We start from the raw sequence: 17,063 nt of genomic DNA, 5'->3' as shown, positions 1-17,063 counted from the left end.
CCACGGGCGTGAGGTGCCTATGTCTATTTCCAGAGTTTTCTCAGTTTGAGGGCAAACTGTACATGTCCCACATGGGAAATGACCAACTACATGAGGCATGTTCCACAACGTGGTCTGAGAATCTGTTTTCTTCATACCACGTGGTCGAGTATGGACCAGTTTATCTCGAAGGTTAGCACTACGTTTATAAGCAAATAGAGGCTTTGGGACGGTGTTGTTTGCTAGATTCAACAACCCCCAATGTTTGTTGATACTCTTCTTCACAGAATAGGAGAAGCTAGAGAAGGTGTTCACAAATGTTAATCTCTCGTGTGTTGCTCTAGTTGTACTTCTTTCCAGCAACGCTTCTCTATTATTGTTTGCTGCTCTTTTCTTTGATTTCTTAATCAATTGTGTGGGATATTTCTTTTCTTTAAGGTCAACCGACAATGCTTCAGCATATTTTTCATATTGTGTCATTTTGGTGCAATTACGTCTTATTCGTAGAAACTGCCCGAAGGGCAAATTTTCACGAAGCGCTCGTGGGTGATAGCTCTGAAAAGGCAACAAAGAATTGCATGATGTAGGTTTTCTGTACAATTCTGTCACTAGAGTTCCATTGTTAGGTTTGATTAATACATCCAAGAACGGCAAACTGGATCTAGAGAATTCAAGAGTAAACCGTAAGAACTCGTCCTGCTGGTTCAACCATTCGTGGAACAGTTTGAGGGTTTCTTCGTCTCCACGCCAGATGACAAAGCTGTCATCTATGTACCTTTTCCAGGTACATAGGTGGCTGGAGAACGGGTTGCTTGATGTTAATATGATCTCCTGTTCTACTTTGTGAACGTATAGATTTGCCAAGCTCGGGGCACACACACTACCCATGCACGTACCCGAGGTTTGAAGGTACAACTGATCCTCAAACTTAAAGAAATTTTCTTTCAGCACTTTTCTGGCACAAAACATCACAAAATCTATTGGTGTAATGCTTTCCCAATTGAGGCTCTCTAGCATGGTTCTGATTGTTGTCAGTGTCTCATCCTGTGGAATACAGGTATAAAGAGATTCCACATCTAGGGAAACCAGCCAATCATTTTCCGTATCAAATGGTAGCTCTTGGATTTCAGAGAGAAGATGTTTGGTATCTTGGACAAAAGTCGACATCTCTGATACCATACGGCGAAGAAAAGAATCAACAAAAGTGGAGAGTGGCTCGAGAAGGGAACCGATCCCTGAAACGATTGGTCTCCCCGCTGGTGGTCTAGTGGCTTTTATGTATCTTAGGCAGAACATAAAAGTACGGTGTTATTGGAGTCGTAACTACCAGATAAAATGCCTCATGATCCGTTATCCACTTTTTCTCCTTAGCTTCTTTCACTTTGCTGCTGATTTCTTTGATCAGATGTTTTGTAGGATCCAGTTGCAATTTCTGGTAACATTTGCGGTCATTGAGTTGACGTAAGCACTCATCTCTATAGGTCTCATTATTCAGGAGAACTATCGCTCCCCCTTTGTCAGCGGGTTTGATAACTAAATCTGAATTGTTAGCCAGATTGCGGAGAGAAGTCTTTTCTTTGCGGGTAAGATTTTGGTATTGGTTTCTGTTGCTGTTTGTAATGTTCTCGAAATCATAGAGTACAGCTTCTTCAAAAGCAATGATACGTGCTGGAGTCAAATGCATCGGGGGTTTAAATGTTGATTTTGGACGTAATCCAGTATTAGTAACATTAATCTTTCCTTGTTCTCTGTCCTTAAAAAAAGCATTGAGACGAATTTTTCTGAAGAATGCTGCTAACTCTTGACGTGCTTGGAACGCATCCCCTTTATATGTAGGCACAAAACCAAGTCCTTTCCTCAGGACTTGTAGTTCAGAGTCAGTGGGTGTATATGTACTTAAGTTCATTATTATTTGTTTGTGCCGCTCGTTGTCGCTGTTCCTGAGGGTTGAGCCGTCATTGTTGTCGCCACAGGTGAGTTCCAGCTCACCCTTGTTTTCGGACCTCTTCTTCTGCCTCTTTGATTGGGGGGGCCAAACCCTAAAAAAGGTTGTGGTGGCATCATCTGGTTGTATGGCGGGTAAGGAAAAAACTCTGTTTGTTGTTGATTACCCGGTGGGAATCCAAATGGTGTAGGTTGCCACCATGGATTATAGCCTTGCCCAAAAGGATTGCCCCTTCTGGGACCCCTGCCTCTTCCTCGACGATTGGACGGTCTGCCAGTCTGGCCACCATATGTTGTATTGTCCTCCTCTTCACTTGAAGAAGTAGAATAATTTGAACCATATCTACCACCTCTCTGATTAAATTGCGGTGGGACATAATCATCGTTTGTATATGGATATACCTTATCCATAGCAAACTTGTCCAGATCCTTTTTAAATTTTGCAATCTTGGTGGTTAGGATAGAATCCTTGAAATCAGTGTTGTTTTTGTTGGTATCTTCAACTTGTTTTTTAAAGGATTCCTCTGCTTGTTTCTTATCCGATTGTTTTTTATACACTAGACTCACAATAGCTTGTTTAATGCTGGCTTCTAATGTTTGTATTTCGATCAGGATACGGTCGGCTGCTTTCTTCGCAGTTGTGATGATCAGTATTAACCAATCTCTCGTGCATTTCCATGCGATGAGAGACCAGTCGCGTAGGAAGGTTTTATCATCCAAGAATAGGCGCGGGGCATTTGTAACTATTAGGCCAGATGGTGCACAATTAGCCCTAAAGTATTCTGTCATTATAAGCCTGTGTACTTCTGTTCTGGAATGCGATTTTTTTAAGGGTTGTGAGTTTAGCCCAGTCATCATTAGGTTTAGATATAGTGTTGGAAGTGATATCTAAAATGCTAGGGGTACTGAGTATCTCACGTGTCATGTCTTCATCAAAGGTCAGACCTAATTTCTCTGCCATTTTTAGGATATAGCACTTGCCACCCGGAGGTAAAGAAACCAACCCGTTCAAACAAAAGCAACAAAGAACGAGAAAGGAGGATGGCGGAGGATGGCGTTTAACCTGGGAGTCCCGCAATCTTATGCTTTGGCGCCGTTCTTGCCATTTATGCCAGCTCAGACACAGCCTTGGCATTTCTCGGCGCCCCTGAAGCTTTCAACGCCGATGCCGATGTCACCGGCCCGAACTCGAGAACAGCGGCCTGGTCCTCCGGCTCCGAGCTGGACGCCGGCTCCGGCTCCGTCAGAGTCGATTCCGGATCTGCCGATGCCGTTCCCGAAGGCCCAGCGACTCCTGGAGGAGCGAAGGTACAGAGAAGCTGAGATGGAAGAGGGTGAGCTAGAAGAATCTGAGGATTTCTTCGATGATTTAAGGGAGGCTAGTGGACTGGAGCTCTCTCCTGATTGGGATTTTGCCTCTGTCTCTGATGCCCCTTCTAAGGATGTGACTCCATACCATGCAGTCATCAGGAAGGCGGCAGATCTATTGAATTTAACTTGTCCTACTGCAGAGTACAAGTCAAACATTTTGACTGAAGTCCTCCATTTGCCATCCTCTGTTGTGGAGCCCAGCTTCCATTCAATGAGGCTTTGACGGAGCTAATCTTAGAAGTGTGGAATAGGTCTCTTACAGCTCCTGCTGTTTCAAAAGCTGTTGCGAGGAGATACAGGGTGGCACCTGGTGACCCAGACTTTTTATCTTTTGCATCCTTTGCCAGAGAGCTTAGTTGTACAGGCTGCCTGCTCCAAAAAATCTGCAGGTGCTTTTCCTCAGGTGCCTGGGGATAAGGAATCAAAAAAGCAGGACCAAGGTGCAAAGAAAGTCTTTTCATCGGCGAGTATGGCTCTCAAGTCGACAAATGCTACATGTCTCTTGGGTGGTTGTAGCCATGCTTTGATGGATTCTGTCAAACAGCTGGCTCCTAAGATTCCAGAGGCAGATAGAAAAAAACTTTAATGAGGTTCTGGTTGACACTCAGGCTGCTGCTCGGCAGGTCATTCAGAGTGGGTTAGACACTGCTGACTCGGTAGCGAGAGAAATAGGATCTTCAGTTGCCTCCAGAAGGGCGGCTCGGTTGAAGTCCTCTGAATTCACTACAGATGTCCAGGCTGCCTTAATGGATTTACCCTTTGATGGTTCGGGCCTTTTCGGGAAAAAGGCTGATGCTGCATTGGAGAGATTCAGGACAGCAGAGCTACGGGCAGATCCTTGGGTTTGCAATCCAGGGGATCAGTAGGCAAAAGGTATAGGGGATTCGGAAGGTCCTCCTTTCGTGCCTACAAGCAGTCGCAACAGCAACCGCAACAGCAGCAGCAAAATCCGCTGTACAAATCTTACAGGGGAAGACAGAGAGCTCGTCCTCGAGGACATCAAGCTTCCTCCTCCTCCTCCTCTTCTTCCTCTTCCCACCCCCCTCCAACATCAGCAAAGCAGCCCTAGATCTGCCATTCTGGATCATGCAGGTCCTGTGGGGGGTCGGATTACCTATTTTCTGCGGGATTGGGAATCGGTCACATCGGACCTTTGGGTTCTCAATCTCGTGGAGAATGGGTATGCTCTTCCCTTTCGGGAGTTCCCTCCGAATTACCCTCCTTGTCAAGGGTTTTGCTCAGAAGACCACCTGCTGCTTCTGCAGTAGGAAGTCCTGGCGTTACTAAGAAAAGGTGGGATAGAGGTGGTACCGGAGCAGGAAAGGGGTCAGGAATGCTACTCCCGTTATTTTCTGATTCCCAAGAAGGATTGCAGGCTTCGTCCAATCCTGTACCTCAGGATCTTGAACCTCTATCTGAAACAGGAGGAGTTCAAGATGCTCACCCTTGCCCAGGTTCTTCAGGCACTGCAGGAAGAGGACTGGATGGTGTTGATCGACTTGCAGGATGCTTATTTCCACATCCCATCCTGAAGTCGCAGAGGAATTATCTCCGTTTCACGGTGGGTTCGCAACATTACCAGTTTGCGGTATTCCGTTTGATCTTACTAGTGCGCCTCGAGTCTTCACCAAGGTGATGGCGGTGGTGGCGGCCCATCTCAGAAGGTCAGGGATTCCAGTATTCCCTTATCTGGATGATTGGCTGATCAAAGCAGAATCTCCAGAGAAGGTGCTCCATCATCTGCAATGCACAACTCAATTGTTTTACAGGTTGGGTTTTTCGATAAATGTGCCCAAATCTCACCTGGTGCCCTCCCAGCGCAACCTGTTCATAGGTGCTGTACTGGATACAACTGTGTGTCGGGCATTCCCTCCTCCTCAAAGGATTCCCGACATACAGGAAATTCCTTTATTTTACAATGGAGCGGTCGTTCCAGTCCTGAAGGTCCTTCGTCTGCTTGGTCTGATGGCTTCCTGCATTCTGTTGGTCAACCATGCACGCTGGCACATGAGGGCACTCCCGTGGTGCCTCCGCAGGCTGTGGTATTAAAACAATGGAGATCTCAGGGAGTCTGTGAGGATCTCCAGAGAAGCTGCGGCGGATCTGACTTGGTAGGGAGTGGAAGGCAATCTGTCTCAAGGAAAGCTCTTTCAACTGTCTCCATCGATGGCCACAGTGATAATGGATGCATCCACTCTAGGGTGGGGTGCTCATCTTGGGGATCTGGAGATCAAGGGACTTTGCTCTCCATAGGAAAGGTTGCTTCACATCAACCTTCTGGAATTGCGGGCGATACGTTTGACGCTCAAGGCCTTCCTCCCTTCCCTTCGCGGTCAGTTGGTTCAAGTCCTAACGGACAACACTACCGCGATGTGGTATGTCAACAAGCAGGGAGGAGTGGGGTCGCGGTGCCTTTGCAGAGAGGCTCTCCGTCTCTGGTCCTGGGTTCAGGACCATCGGATTTGTCTGGTGGCAAATCATCTGGCCGGAGTTCTGAACGTACATGCAGACAGTCTCAGTCGACAGTTCTCTTCCGACCACGAGTGGAGGCTTCATCCGGAGGTGGTTCGTCACGTCTTTCGGACGTGGGGAACTCCTCGAGTGGACCTGGTTGCCACTCACGAGAATGCTCACTGCCTGTCATTCTGCAGTCTCCAGTATCCGATGCAGGGAGCTTTGGGGGACGCGTTTCAGTTGAGTTGGGACTCAAAACTCCTTTATGCGTTTCCTCCCATACCCTTGATTCCTCGGGTTCTGAGGAAGATACGCCAAGACTGGGCCCAAGTTATATTGATCGCCCCGGATTGGCCTAGAAGGGTGTGGTACACAGATGTTCTCCACCTCTCCTCATGCCCGCCGCTCCGTATCCCTCTCAGGGCAGATCTCCTCTCTCAAATGGAGGGGCAGGATCTACACCCCCACCTCCAGACCTTACACCTTCATGCCTGGAGATTGAACGGGGCAACCTGAGTTCTTTTTCTCTCCCACATGATGTGGTGAATTTCATCTTATCAGCCAGGCGTCATTCAACCAAGTCTATCTACTCTTATAGGTGGTCCAAATTTGTCTCTTGGTGTGGGGAGAAATCCATTGACCCTTTGAAGGCCCGATTGTCTGACGTTCTTCAGTTTGCGCTTTCTTTGGCTCAGCAAGGGTTTGCTGTAGCTACCGTAAAAGGTTATCTTTCGGCTTTGTCTGCATTTCTTTGCCTGCCGGATCAGCCGTCCTTATTTAAGTCTCCTATTGTTTTGAGGTTTCTAAAGGGCCTTACAAATAAATTTCCTCCTACTCCCTTTATTGTGCCTCAATGGGACTTGAATATTGTGCTTACTTTTTTGATGGGTTCACCTTTTGAACCTTTGCACAAGTGTCCCTTGAGACTGTTGTCTTTTAAAACGGTCTTCCTTATTGCAATTAACTCGGCAAGGAGGGTAAGTGAGCTTCAAGCTCTTAGTTCAAGGCCCCCATTCTTGACCATTCATGCTGAACGAATGGTACTCAGGACCAGGGATGCTTTTCTGCCTAAGGTGGTAACTCCCTTCCATCTAGGACGGTCCATTACCCTTCCTACCTTCTATCCTCCCCCTCACCCTTCCAAGGAGGAGGAGAGACTTCATCGCTTGGACCCGAAGAGGGTGGTGAGCTTCTACCTGGACAGAACCAGAGAGTCCAGAGTGGATGACCTACCTGCATTTACTACGCGCGCGCTCCTCAGCGCTGAAACTGCCTATTTTAGAGCATTTTTAATCCTCATTGCGTTCAGCGCTATTACTTTGTGGGCGCTTGTGGCTGTACTTAGGGGGTATCCAGGGGGTATACAGTCAGGTACTTACTTGCACTGTAATTGTTGATTCACCCGCATTTGCGGGGCTTAGTTAGTGCTTAGGGCTTCCTTTGGGCGCTGCTTGTGGTGTTTGGCCGCCATCTTAGGTGGGGGTGTTTTCGTTTCCATCTGACTTTAGGCGCCATCTTTAAGTGGGTCCAGTGGCTTCACTCTCAGGACTCCCGCGCGGGCTCGCCGGCGGGGCGCCGGAGGTGCGCCAGAGGTAAGCCCGTTTGCGCCCGTTCGCGCTCCGGATGCACTTAGCGCTAGACACGCTGCTCCAATTCGCCTGACATACTCCAGGGAAGAACTCTGCCGGGTAAACCAACTCCCCAGTGTAGTGGCCCCTTTGGTGAGCATAAACTGCGGACTATTGAATCATCTGCAAGTAACATCACAGCTGTTGTTCGACTTGGGTTTCTCAATAAATGTACCAAAATCTCACATGGTACCCTCTCAGCTCAGCCTGTTCATAGGGGCAGTACTAGACATAACTGTGTGTCAAGCTTTCCCGCCTCCGTACAGGATTCTCAACATTCAGGAAATGATTCCTTTGTTTCACAATGGAGCGGTTGTTCCAGTCCTGAAGGTCCTATGCCTGCTTGGTCTGTTCGCTTCCCGCATACTGTTGGTCAACCTGTGCACGCTGGCACATGTGGGAAATCCAGTGGTACCTCTGCAGGCAGTGTTTTCAACACAACAGAGATCTCAGGGAGAAGGTCAAATCTCCAGAGACACTGTAGCAGACCTGTCTTGGTGGAGTGTTTCGGACAACCTGTTTCAAAGGAGGCCTTTTCAGCTTTGTCCGTCAGTGACCATAGTGATCACGGATTCCTCCACTCTAGGGTGGGGTGCTCATCTGGGTGATCTGGAGGTCAAGAGCCTTTGATCTCCAGAGGGAAGGTTGCTCCACATCAACCTTCTGGAAATGTGGGCAATACGTTTGGCTCTCAAGGCCTTCCATCCCTCCCTTTGGGGTCAGTCGCTCAGGTCCTGATGGACAACACTACCGCAATGTGGTATATCAACAAGCAGGGAGGGGTAGGGTGGTATTTTCTCTGCAGAGAGGCTCTGCAGCTTGGTCCTGGGTTCAGGATCACCGAATTTGCCTAGTTGCAAATCATTTGGCCGGAGTGTTGAACGTGCAAGCGGACAGTCTCAGTCGGCAGTACTCATCAAACCACGAGTGTAGGCTTCACCCAGAGGTGATTCTCCGCATCTTCAGGTTGTGGGGGTCTCCTCATGTGGACCTATTTGCCACTCAGGAGAATGCACCATGCCTGTTATTCTGCAGTCTTCAGTATCCGAGGCAGGGGGCATTGGGGGACTCGTTTCAACTGGATTGGGTCTTTGGACTTCTTTACACGTTTCTTCCCATTGCCCTGATTCCTCGGGTTCTGAGGAAGATTCGCCAAGACCGGAACCAAATCATATTGATCGCCCCGGACTGGCCAAGAGGGGTGTAGTACACAGATCTTCTTCACCTCCTATTTCACCCTCCGCTCCATCTCCCTCTCAGGGCAGAGCTCCTCTCTCAGTCGCAGGGGCAGGTTCTACACTCCCACCTCCAGAGCCTGCACCTTCATGCCTGGAGATTGAGCGGGGCAACCTGAGTTCTTTCTCTCTCCTAACGGATTTGGTGGATGTTATTTTATCACCAAGGAGACATGCCACCATATCTTTCTATTCTTCTAGACGGGCCAGGTTTCTGAAGTGGTGTGAAGAGAGGTCCATTGATCCTTTGAAGGCCAATTTATTGGATGTACTTAGTTTTTTACTTTCGTTGGCCCAGCAAGGCGGTGCTGTGGCGACGGTTAAGGGCTACTTGTCATACTTGTCGGCTTTCCTTTGTTTGCCACACCAGCCGTCTTTGTTTAAGTCCCCCATTGTTAAGAGGTTCATTAGGAGGGCCTCACAAAATAGGTTTTCTCCCACTCCCTTCATAATGCCTCAGTGGGATTTGAATTTAGGTCTTACAATTCTGATGGGGTCCCCTTTTGAGCCTCTTCATAGTTGCCATTTGAGGCTGCTTTCTTTCAAGACAATTTTTCTGGTGGCTATTACCTTGGCCAGGAGGGTAAGTGAGCTGCAGGCTCTTAGTTCTAAGCCTCCTTTCACTACTATCTATGCAGACAAGATGGTTCTGAGGACCAGGGCTGCTTTACTGCCTAAGGTGGATTCTCCTTTCCACCTGGGACAGTTGATTAAATAGCCTACCTTCTATCCTCCCCCTCACCCTTCCAAGTAGGAGGAGAGACTTGACTGCCTGGACCCTCAAAGGGCGGTCCACTCCTCTCTGTACTGAGCCAAAGTTTCAAGGTTGGTCGACCAACTCTTCGTTGGCTTTCCAGGTGGATCATCTTGTGTGTCCAGTTATGCTACGCCCTGGCCAAGAAGGAGCCTCCTGAAGGTATCATTCTACTAGATCAAAGTCTTCCACATCTGCTTTGTCCCTGTAGTGGATATTTGTAAGGCTGAAACATGGGCCTCCCTCCACTCGCAAAGCATTATTGCTTGGATTCTGAGGTGGAGAGGGATGGCCATTTTGCACATTCTGTACTTTTGGTATGTGTAGGTGGGCACCCTCCTCCAGGAGCAGGACTGCTGTGGGATTCAATTAAAAAGGTGAGGAATCCACAGACAGATGTATCCATCAGAAGAACAAGTTGCTTACCTTCGGTAATGCTTTTTCTGGTGGATACAATACCTGCCTGTGGATTCCCCACTGAGCCACCGTCCGCCCCGTTGTCCACCTTCGTATACCGAAAATGTTTGACATGGTTATTTTCCTATGTCATTTTCTGGCCATACTGTTAGTTGTTAGGAAGTGCTTTGTTTCTTTAGCTTTCCCTTTTTAGGTCTCGCCTAGCAGCGCGCATGCGCTGCCTAGGCTAAAGACCTTCAGCCATGGATTGCCTTTCTCAGGTAAAAACGTGCACACGTTGCATTGCTTTTAATGGCAACGCGTGCACGTTTGGCTATCCCCTTGCGAGAATGAGCTTTAAAACATCTGTTAGTAATAAACAGATGCTTTCAAAGCTGGCTCCCACAAGGGAAACATCCGCTGAACCCATCCTCTTTCCCCTCCCCTTGCTGCCTCCTCCTCTCCACATCAGCGCGAGGCGCGCGCTTGTTAGTTGTTAATACATCGGCATTTCAAGCATTCGTCATGCCCTGGCCTCACCCAAGCCAATCTGCTGCTTCATTATGTACACCTTGGACTGCATCCTTGCAGTGATGCTAATGCGAGGAGAAAACTTCCCCTCGCAGAACCCCTCCCCTCACAGCTCCTCCCCTCAGACATCTCTAATCTTAAGAGATCTAGGGTGGCGCTGCGGGCTCCTTAGCGCCTTGTGCTGATCCGAAGCTTTGAAGGATTACTGGACTGGTCCCAGACAAGGGATTTGGAATTAATTAGAATTCCGTCCGAGGTGACACTTTCTCTGTCCACGTGCCCCACTGAGGGGGTCACCTATTTATACTCACATAGCATTCGTGGCAACTGTGGGGTGTCTCTGCGCCCTGAGGCTCAAATACAGCCAGTAACAGAGTGTACATGCCTCATGGCGTATACTGTGAGCTAGGACGTCTCTAGGTGCTTGAGTGTTAGTGCCTGTTAAAGGTGAAGGGCGGAGGGTGCTGTGTAGCCAAAGATACTGAGACTCAATGAGGAGAGACTGGGTGTTGCTCATCTCCCTGGAGCCCGTCTCCCCTCGCGCTATGTGTCCCTGGAGATCCGTGCTCCCTGCACTCCCACACACCTCATCGCCCCTCTCTTCTAAGCAGGGAGTCACATCTCGTAGTCTTCATTGAGGTTTTGAGCATCTGTGAGAGGACAAACGGCCGAGGAGAGAAAGAAATGCAGCACAGGAGACGTGGGTAGCTCCCAGGGGCTTACATTCAACGTAGATCACAAGTCCCACTGATAACAAGAGAGATGATGTATTTATTATAAGTATTAAAGTGCCTTTATACAAGGCGCTTTACAAAGTGAAACAAAAAACGGCACTGTACGTATAGACACTGGTATCTCACTGGCTAAATCAGGGTTTTCTCTGTGATGGACGAGGGTGCCCCAGCTTCGAAGTCGACCGCCACTAGCCATTAGGCCAACTAGTTTTTTCAGGGGGGCAACTTGGGAACAATATTCTAGGGCATTCCTGCCCTGAAGACTGCACCTCCACTGGAGAGCAATGTGGGACCTCAAGGGCTTGGAATTAGTCAGAGCCGAACTGCAGAATAGCAGATCTCGGAGAAAAGTACATGTAAACTGCTCTGAGAGGAGATGTCCGGCGTCTCAGGCGCTCCTTGCTGACTTTGCCCTGTGACCTCTCCCCCCCCCTTGGAGGGCCTGCGCTCCTGTACACGCTTCACTGCAGATGCTGTCATCATTGAGATGGGCCCGGACTGGTAGAGTGAGGGATCGGAGGTTAGTCTCTCTTTTTTGCTTCTCCATTTCCTGCAGAGGGGCCTGCTGAGGTCTGTTGCTACTGAAACCGTCCTACCTTCTCGTTATAAAATGGCGGAGGCTCTCCTTAACTTGCACCACAAGATGGCAAGCGGCTGTGCACTCCTTGCTAGACCATAGTGTAATTTTCCTGCTCCCCCACCTGGACTTCTTTTCGCTGAGTGTTCCGTCTGAAACTTTTAAGACACTGTCTGTTTATTTTTTACTGTATTATATTTTAAAATTGACTTTGCAACTGATGGTATGCTTTCTTTCGGTCCTTCCAATGAGGATAATGCACAATGCAGACATTCCCTAACACTATTCTGAAACTTAAAAGAACCATAGTGTCTGTATATTTTGTATTGTTTATTACTTCTATTTTTATTTTTTATTCCTATTTATTTTATTGCATAATTTGATTTGGTTATTGATGATGTGCATTCGTTTGCCTAACATAACTCACATGCTTTTCAAAGACCCTCTACTTTACCATCTGTTACTCTCTAATCTGTGTAAATTTAAATAATCTCTTTCGGTCCTCCCCATGAGGATAATGCACAATGCAGACATTCCCTAACACTATTCTGAAACTTAAAAGACCCATAACCGAGAGGCTCTGCTCGAAGTACACCCCAAGGAGCAAGAGGACACGATTACCTGTGTGACCTCATTCACGAAACATTCTTCGTTCTTCAAAAAAACAATCAATTCACATTGGGGCATTCTTAACTCTGCAGGGATGGAGATACCGCGCCCTCGCTTTGCTTTTAAGAGGACGGCAAATCTTAAGGACACGCTGATACACACCCGTCCTAAGAAAACCAACACCCAAGTTGCCAATACTCTCTGGGATCTTCCTCCAGTTACTGGACACTATCGCTGTGGGTCCTGCGTTGTCTGCCCCCAGACCATCCAAGGCAAGACCATTGTACTCCAAGGCAACTACACATGGACAATGAACAAACATACCAACTGTAACAGTTCCAGATGTATTTATGTGCTGATTTGCCCGTGCGATCTGTTGTACATTGGGATGACCATGCGCCCAGTTAAACAACGAATAATGGAGCACAACAGCAACATTCGATGTCACAAATCACACACTAAGCTGTATGAACATTGCAAAGAAAATCATCATCGCCCAGAAAACATCAGGTGGGCTGTCCTTGAGTGTTTACCAAACTTCAACCAACAGGCCCTCTTCCGACTCGAACAAAGATGGGTACATCGATTACAGTGCGATGAACTGGGATTGAACGATGGGGTGCCCTGGACTACCCTCGCCAGATAGCCATGATTCTGGACTCCTTTTGTCCATCCCTACACGATTACCAATATGACAGACCATATCTCTTTGCCCGTTCCAAGATGGCCCCCGTATTGCAGCACGTTATACTCGCTGCTTTGAGCTAACCCCTTCTTGCTCTCCACTCCCGCGTGCCGGTGCTTAGCAACCGGTGGGACACGCCCCCTTGGCGCGCGCTCAACTATTCCTTAACTACACTGGACATTGCCTTTCTACCCTGCTGGCTGTCCTGACTTCGGTTCACCGTGGGATGGATAGGTGCTGAGATGCCTGCCTTCAGCGACTTTTGAGGTAAGGTGTTGAGCTGGTTTTTGATAATCCGCGTGCTCCGTGCCAGACGCGCGGCAAGTCACTACCCAGCTGATCCCCTTCACGCGGGGCTCTGCGTGAAGGCGCTTATCTTTCTAAACAATCCCGCGGGATGCCTTACTCTCCCTGCAGGAACCCCTCACTCGCTGCTGGCCCCACCTGGACAGCTCGTGAGGCCTTCAGGAGCAACCACAAAGGGTAAGCGCATCATCGACTCTGACATTGCCCGCGCCCACGCGTATTTGTCGATCAGGGCACTTTGTTTGTTTCAATTACTTGCTGGTGATCGCGACCACCACGCTAGCACCGACCCCACTCAGCAACAGAGTGTCAAACTACACAAGAGCGGTTTTATATTTGCGGTTTCGTTTGGGTTGTATGGCTAAATTCCTTAGTCTACATGTATATATATAATTTTTTAAAATATAGGCTCCTCACACCACCTAACTGTGTTAGGGTGTAACACTACCAATGGCCCGGAATATTGGTGTCACACCCGACCCAGCACGCTGCATAGCCGTGAGCCGAGCCCTTTCACCAAGATGCATGCTAAAATGAGTACAGCATGACTGTCCAAATACAGAGCGTGTCCATTCGCGCGCACTGTCTTGATCAACCACTTTTCTCTCACAGTACCACTAAAATCTGTTATGACACAGCAGTTGTATTCACGGGGCACTCACTATAATGTCACCTTGAATACAGGCACCGTTTGATGTAAATCGGTCATACCGCACTTTAACATCATTTATGTCTGTTTATTTTTCTTCAGTTCCCAGGAGGTCCCTCGCCTGGAACCATTTCTGTACGATACCACTCAGGTCGTATATGGGGGTCTTCTTAGTTTAGAGGATCCCAGCAATTATATGAGCACCAAGGTCCTGACGAATTGCCCTTATGGCAAGAAACATGTCGACCATATTCACATGAAGGGTTGAATAAGGACTGGTCCCATTGTTCATCACTCCTTAATACCCCTTATTTTTAATAAAGCAGCGAGCCTGATCATTAAAATACTTCCCAATGGACTCGACTGACTTTTTTTAGACACACACACCCCCATGCTCACTATTGTACTCCTTAGGCCCCTCACACACACACACCCGTTGGCTCGGAATAAAAGATCTCCACCAAAGTGCAGCCCCCCATGCTGCCCGACGGGCATTGCACCGCCAGCCTGCCGTAGGAGCAGGATACCGATGATGACGCTGGACGGCCACCGATTGGGACAACAAGTGTTGTCCTGTCGGTAACCTGTGTGAGGTATCCTTATATTCTGAAAAGGGTCTACACCATGCACTTGTCCCGTCATAACTATTGAGAGAGAAGATTGACCGAGCTAAACCACTAGCTCCCACTGGGGAACTCTGTACAATACTCTTTGTTTGCTGCTGCTTAGGACGAGTACATTGGACCCCATTAAAAACCGTCCACTTTTATTCCCCTTGTTTGATACCAATTTCAGCGTGCTTACCGCACGGGAACTTTATACCACAGGCTACCAGGGGCGAGGAACCCTCTTTCCCCTGGACCATACCGCATAGTATATCTTACGCTCAGATCACCTTGTTTTGACACTCTGCTCTGGCTCTAGTAGTACAGGGCACCCTTCCCATACCGCACTTCAAGATGGAGGATGTCCCAGGTCTCAGCTTTGACGAAGACGCCATAGCGGAAACACTAAGGAACACGCCGTCGTTACTCAATAATCCCCCTGCTGCCACATCTGGAGCCTCCTCTGATGAGTGGTCCACACTGAGCGAGATAAAGAAAGAACTGATCAGAATAACGATCCACGGGATTATGATGACTGAGTACCTGCGGAGCAATATAGCACCGCAGGGCTTAATTGTGAACATCATCCCCAGATTGTTCCTTGATGACAAACGCTTCAAAGTAGACTGGTGCCAGGTTTCCTGGAAATGCACCAAGGACCTGCTATTTCTGATCACCCAAACTGCGAGACGATTATCTGAAGCACTACAAGAGAAAATTTCTGCTCTTGAAGCGACCATGAAGAACGCTACTACAAAGAACAACAAAACAGCATTTACTACAAAACTCTCTGAGATCAACCAAGAGATGCTTGACCACCACGACTTCTTGCTCAAACAGAAAACCACCAAATTGGAGAAGGACATAGCCAAATTCTCAAAGGAGAAGGTTTACCCCTACCTTAAAGATGATTTTAAAGCAAAGAAGAACACTTACTCCTCGGACGAGAATTCAAGCACGGACACGAGACGGGGTTCCACAAGCAGTGACTCCAGTGGTGGCTACCAGGCGAGAAATACACGACCCACACGGCCCTGGCAACAGGGATATCATCAAGGTCCAGTGTTCCATGGCCCACCCCATATACCACCACCGTGGCAGTATCCCTTCTACCCACAAGGCCCCCCGCAATTCTACCCTCTTAATCCGCCTCCTTTTCAAGGCAGAGGTTGGGGCAGAGGAAGAGGGCGAAAGCGAGGCGGAAACAAGGGAGTACAGTGGCAGGACCAGACGCCAGAGCCGACTGGGGTGGAGACCAGGAGCGCGACAACCAGAGGGAGACGAGTTTGATCGTGAACCTATCAAAAAGAACTCTCTCCACTCCAGAGAAGAGTGTTCTGGAAAAAGGCTTGGGCTTTGTCCCCACCCCGATCCCTGACTCCTTTCAGGAAATGATTGAGCTTAAGCAGTTCTTCAGAAAAATACGCCTCCGAGCCTTTTTTGATAATCGGCCAGAAATCCCTAGCGATGACACAGGCCTTAGGAAACCTTCGGCCTTCACCCCGTCTGACGGGATGGTACCTCCAGAGGTCCTAACTTTTGAAAGAGCAGTCCTGAGAACCATGCAGAAGATACCTCCAATCAAACCCTTTAACAATCTGTCCAATGCTGAGAGACAGGCAGCTACCTCCCTTGGCAGGGACACTTCAATCGTCATCAAGCAGGCTGACAAAGGGGGAGCGACGGTCATACAAAATCATGACGACTATGATCGGGAGTGCAGACGCCAACTAGCCAATACCACCCACTACAGACTACTAACTGAGGATCCCACCAATCGACTAACTACTACCGTGATGTCTCTAGTCATTGAAGCAGAGACTAATGAATGGATCAGCAAAAAAGAGGCAGAATTCCTGGTAACAACAGACCCGGTAACACCGTATTTTTACACTCTGCCCAAAATACACAAGGGCACCACTCCAGTCCCAGGAAGACCGATCGTGTCGGGCATTGGTTCTATTTTAGAACCCCTATCCCAATTCTGTGATGCGTTTCTTCAGCCTCTGGTTAAATCGATCCCGTCTTACCTTCAAGACACCAGAGATGTGCTACGTCTCATTAACGACATGGATGGCAGAGAAGACATCGACCTCCTCCTTACCCTCGACGTGGAAGCGTTGTACACAAACATCCCTCAACAGGCCAGGCTGGAAGCAGTGGACTCCCTTCTCCGACGAGAGGAGTGGCTGTCCCCCACCCCGATCTCTTTCATAATGGAGTTGGCACACATTGCACTTACTGAGAATTTTTTCAAATATGAATCGAACTTATACCATCAGGTCCGTGGAACATCGATGGGCTCGACCTTTGCGCCGAGCCTGGCATGTATCTATATGGCATCATTTGAAGAGAAGTGCATTTACCCCCCTGAACACAACCCATACCGTGAAAATCTCACGTGTTGGCGTCGGTACATCGACGACATCCTGGTGTTCTGGAAGGGTGACCGTTTGACTTGCGAGGCCTTGTGTACATGGATAAACCAACAAAACCCGTTTCTAAAGTTCACGGGCACGATCTCCAACCTATCCATACCTTTTCTGGACCTTACTATATCACTGGAACCAACCACTATCAGTACCACTCTGTACAAAAAGGACACT

The 17,063-nt window shown here is 48.4% G+C and overlaps 1 protein-coding gene across 1 annotated transcript in view; it reads left to right on the top strand.

Annotated features, from left to right (window-relative positions):
• LOC144828412 (uncharacterized) overlaps positions 1-17,063 on the top strand; it is a 2,343,931-nt gene that overhangs the window by 1,692,225 nt on the left and 634,643 nt on the right. The window lies entirely within an intron of this gene.

The sequence above is a fragment of the Lissotriton helveticus genome, chromosome 4_1 (assembly GCF_964261635.1).
Source record: "Lissotriton helveticus chromosome 4_1, aLisHel1.1, whole genome shotgun sequence".
In the NCBI taxonomy this organism is placed as follows: Eukaryota; Metazoa; Chordata; class Amphibia; order Caudata; family Salamandridae; genus Lissotriton; species Lissotriton helveticus.
Note: the sequence above shows the minus strand (reverse complement) of the source record. Positions and strands in the feature narration are given on the sequence as shown.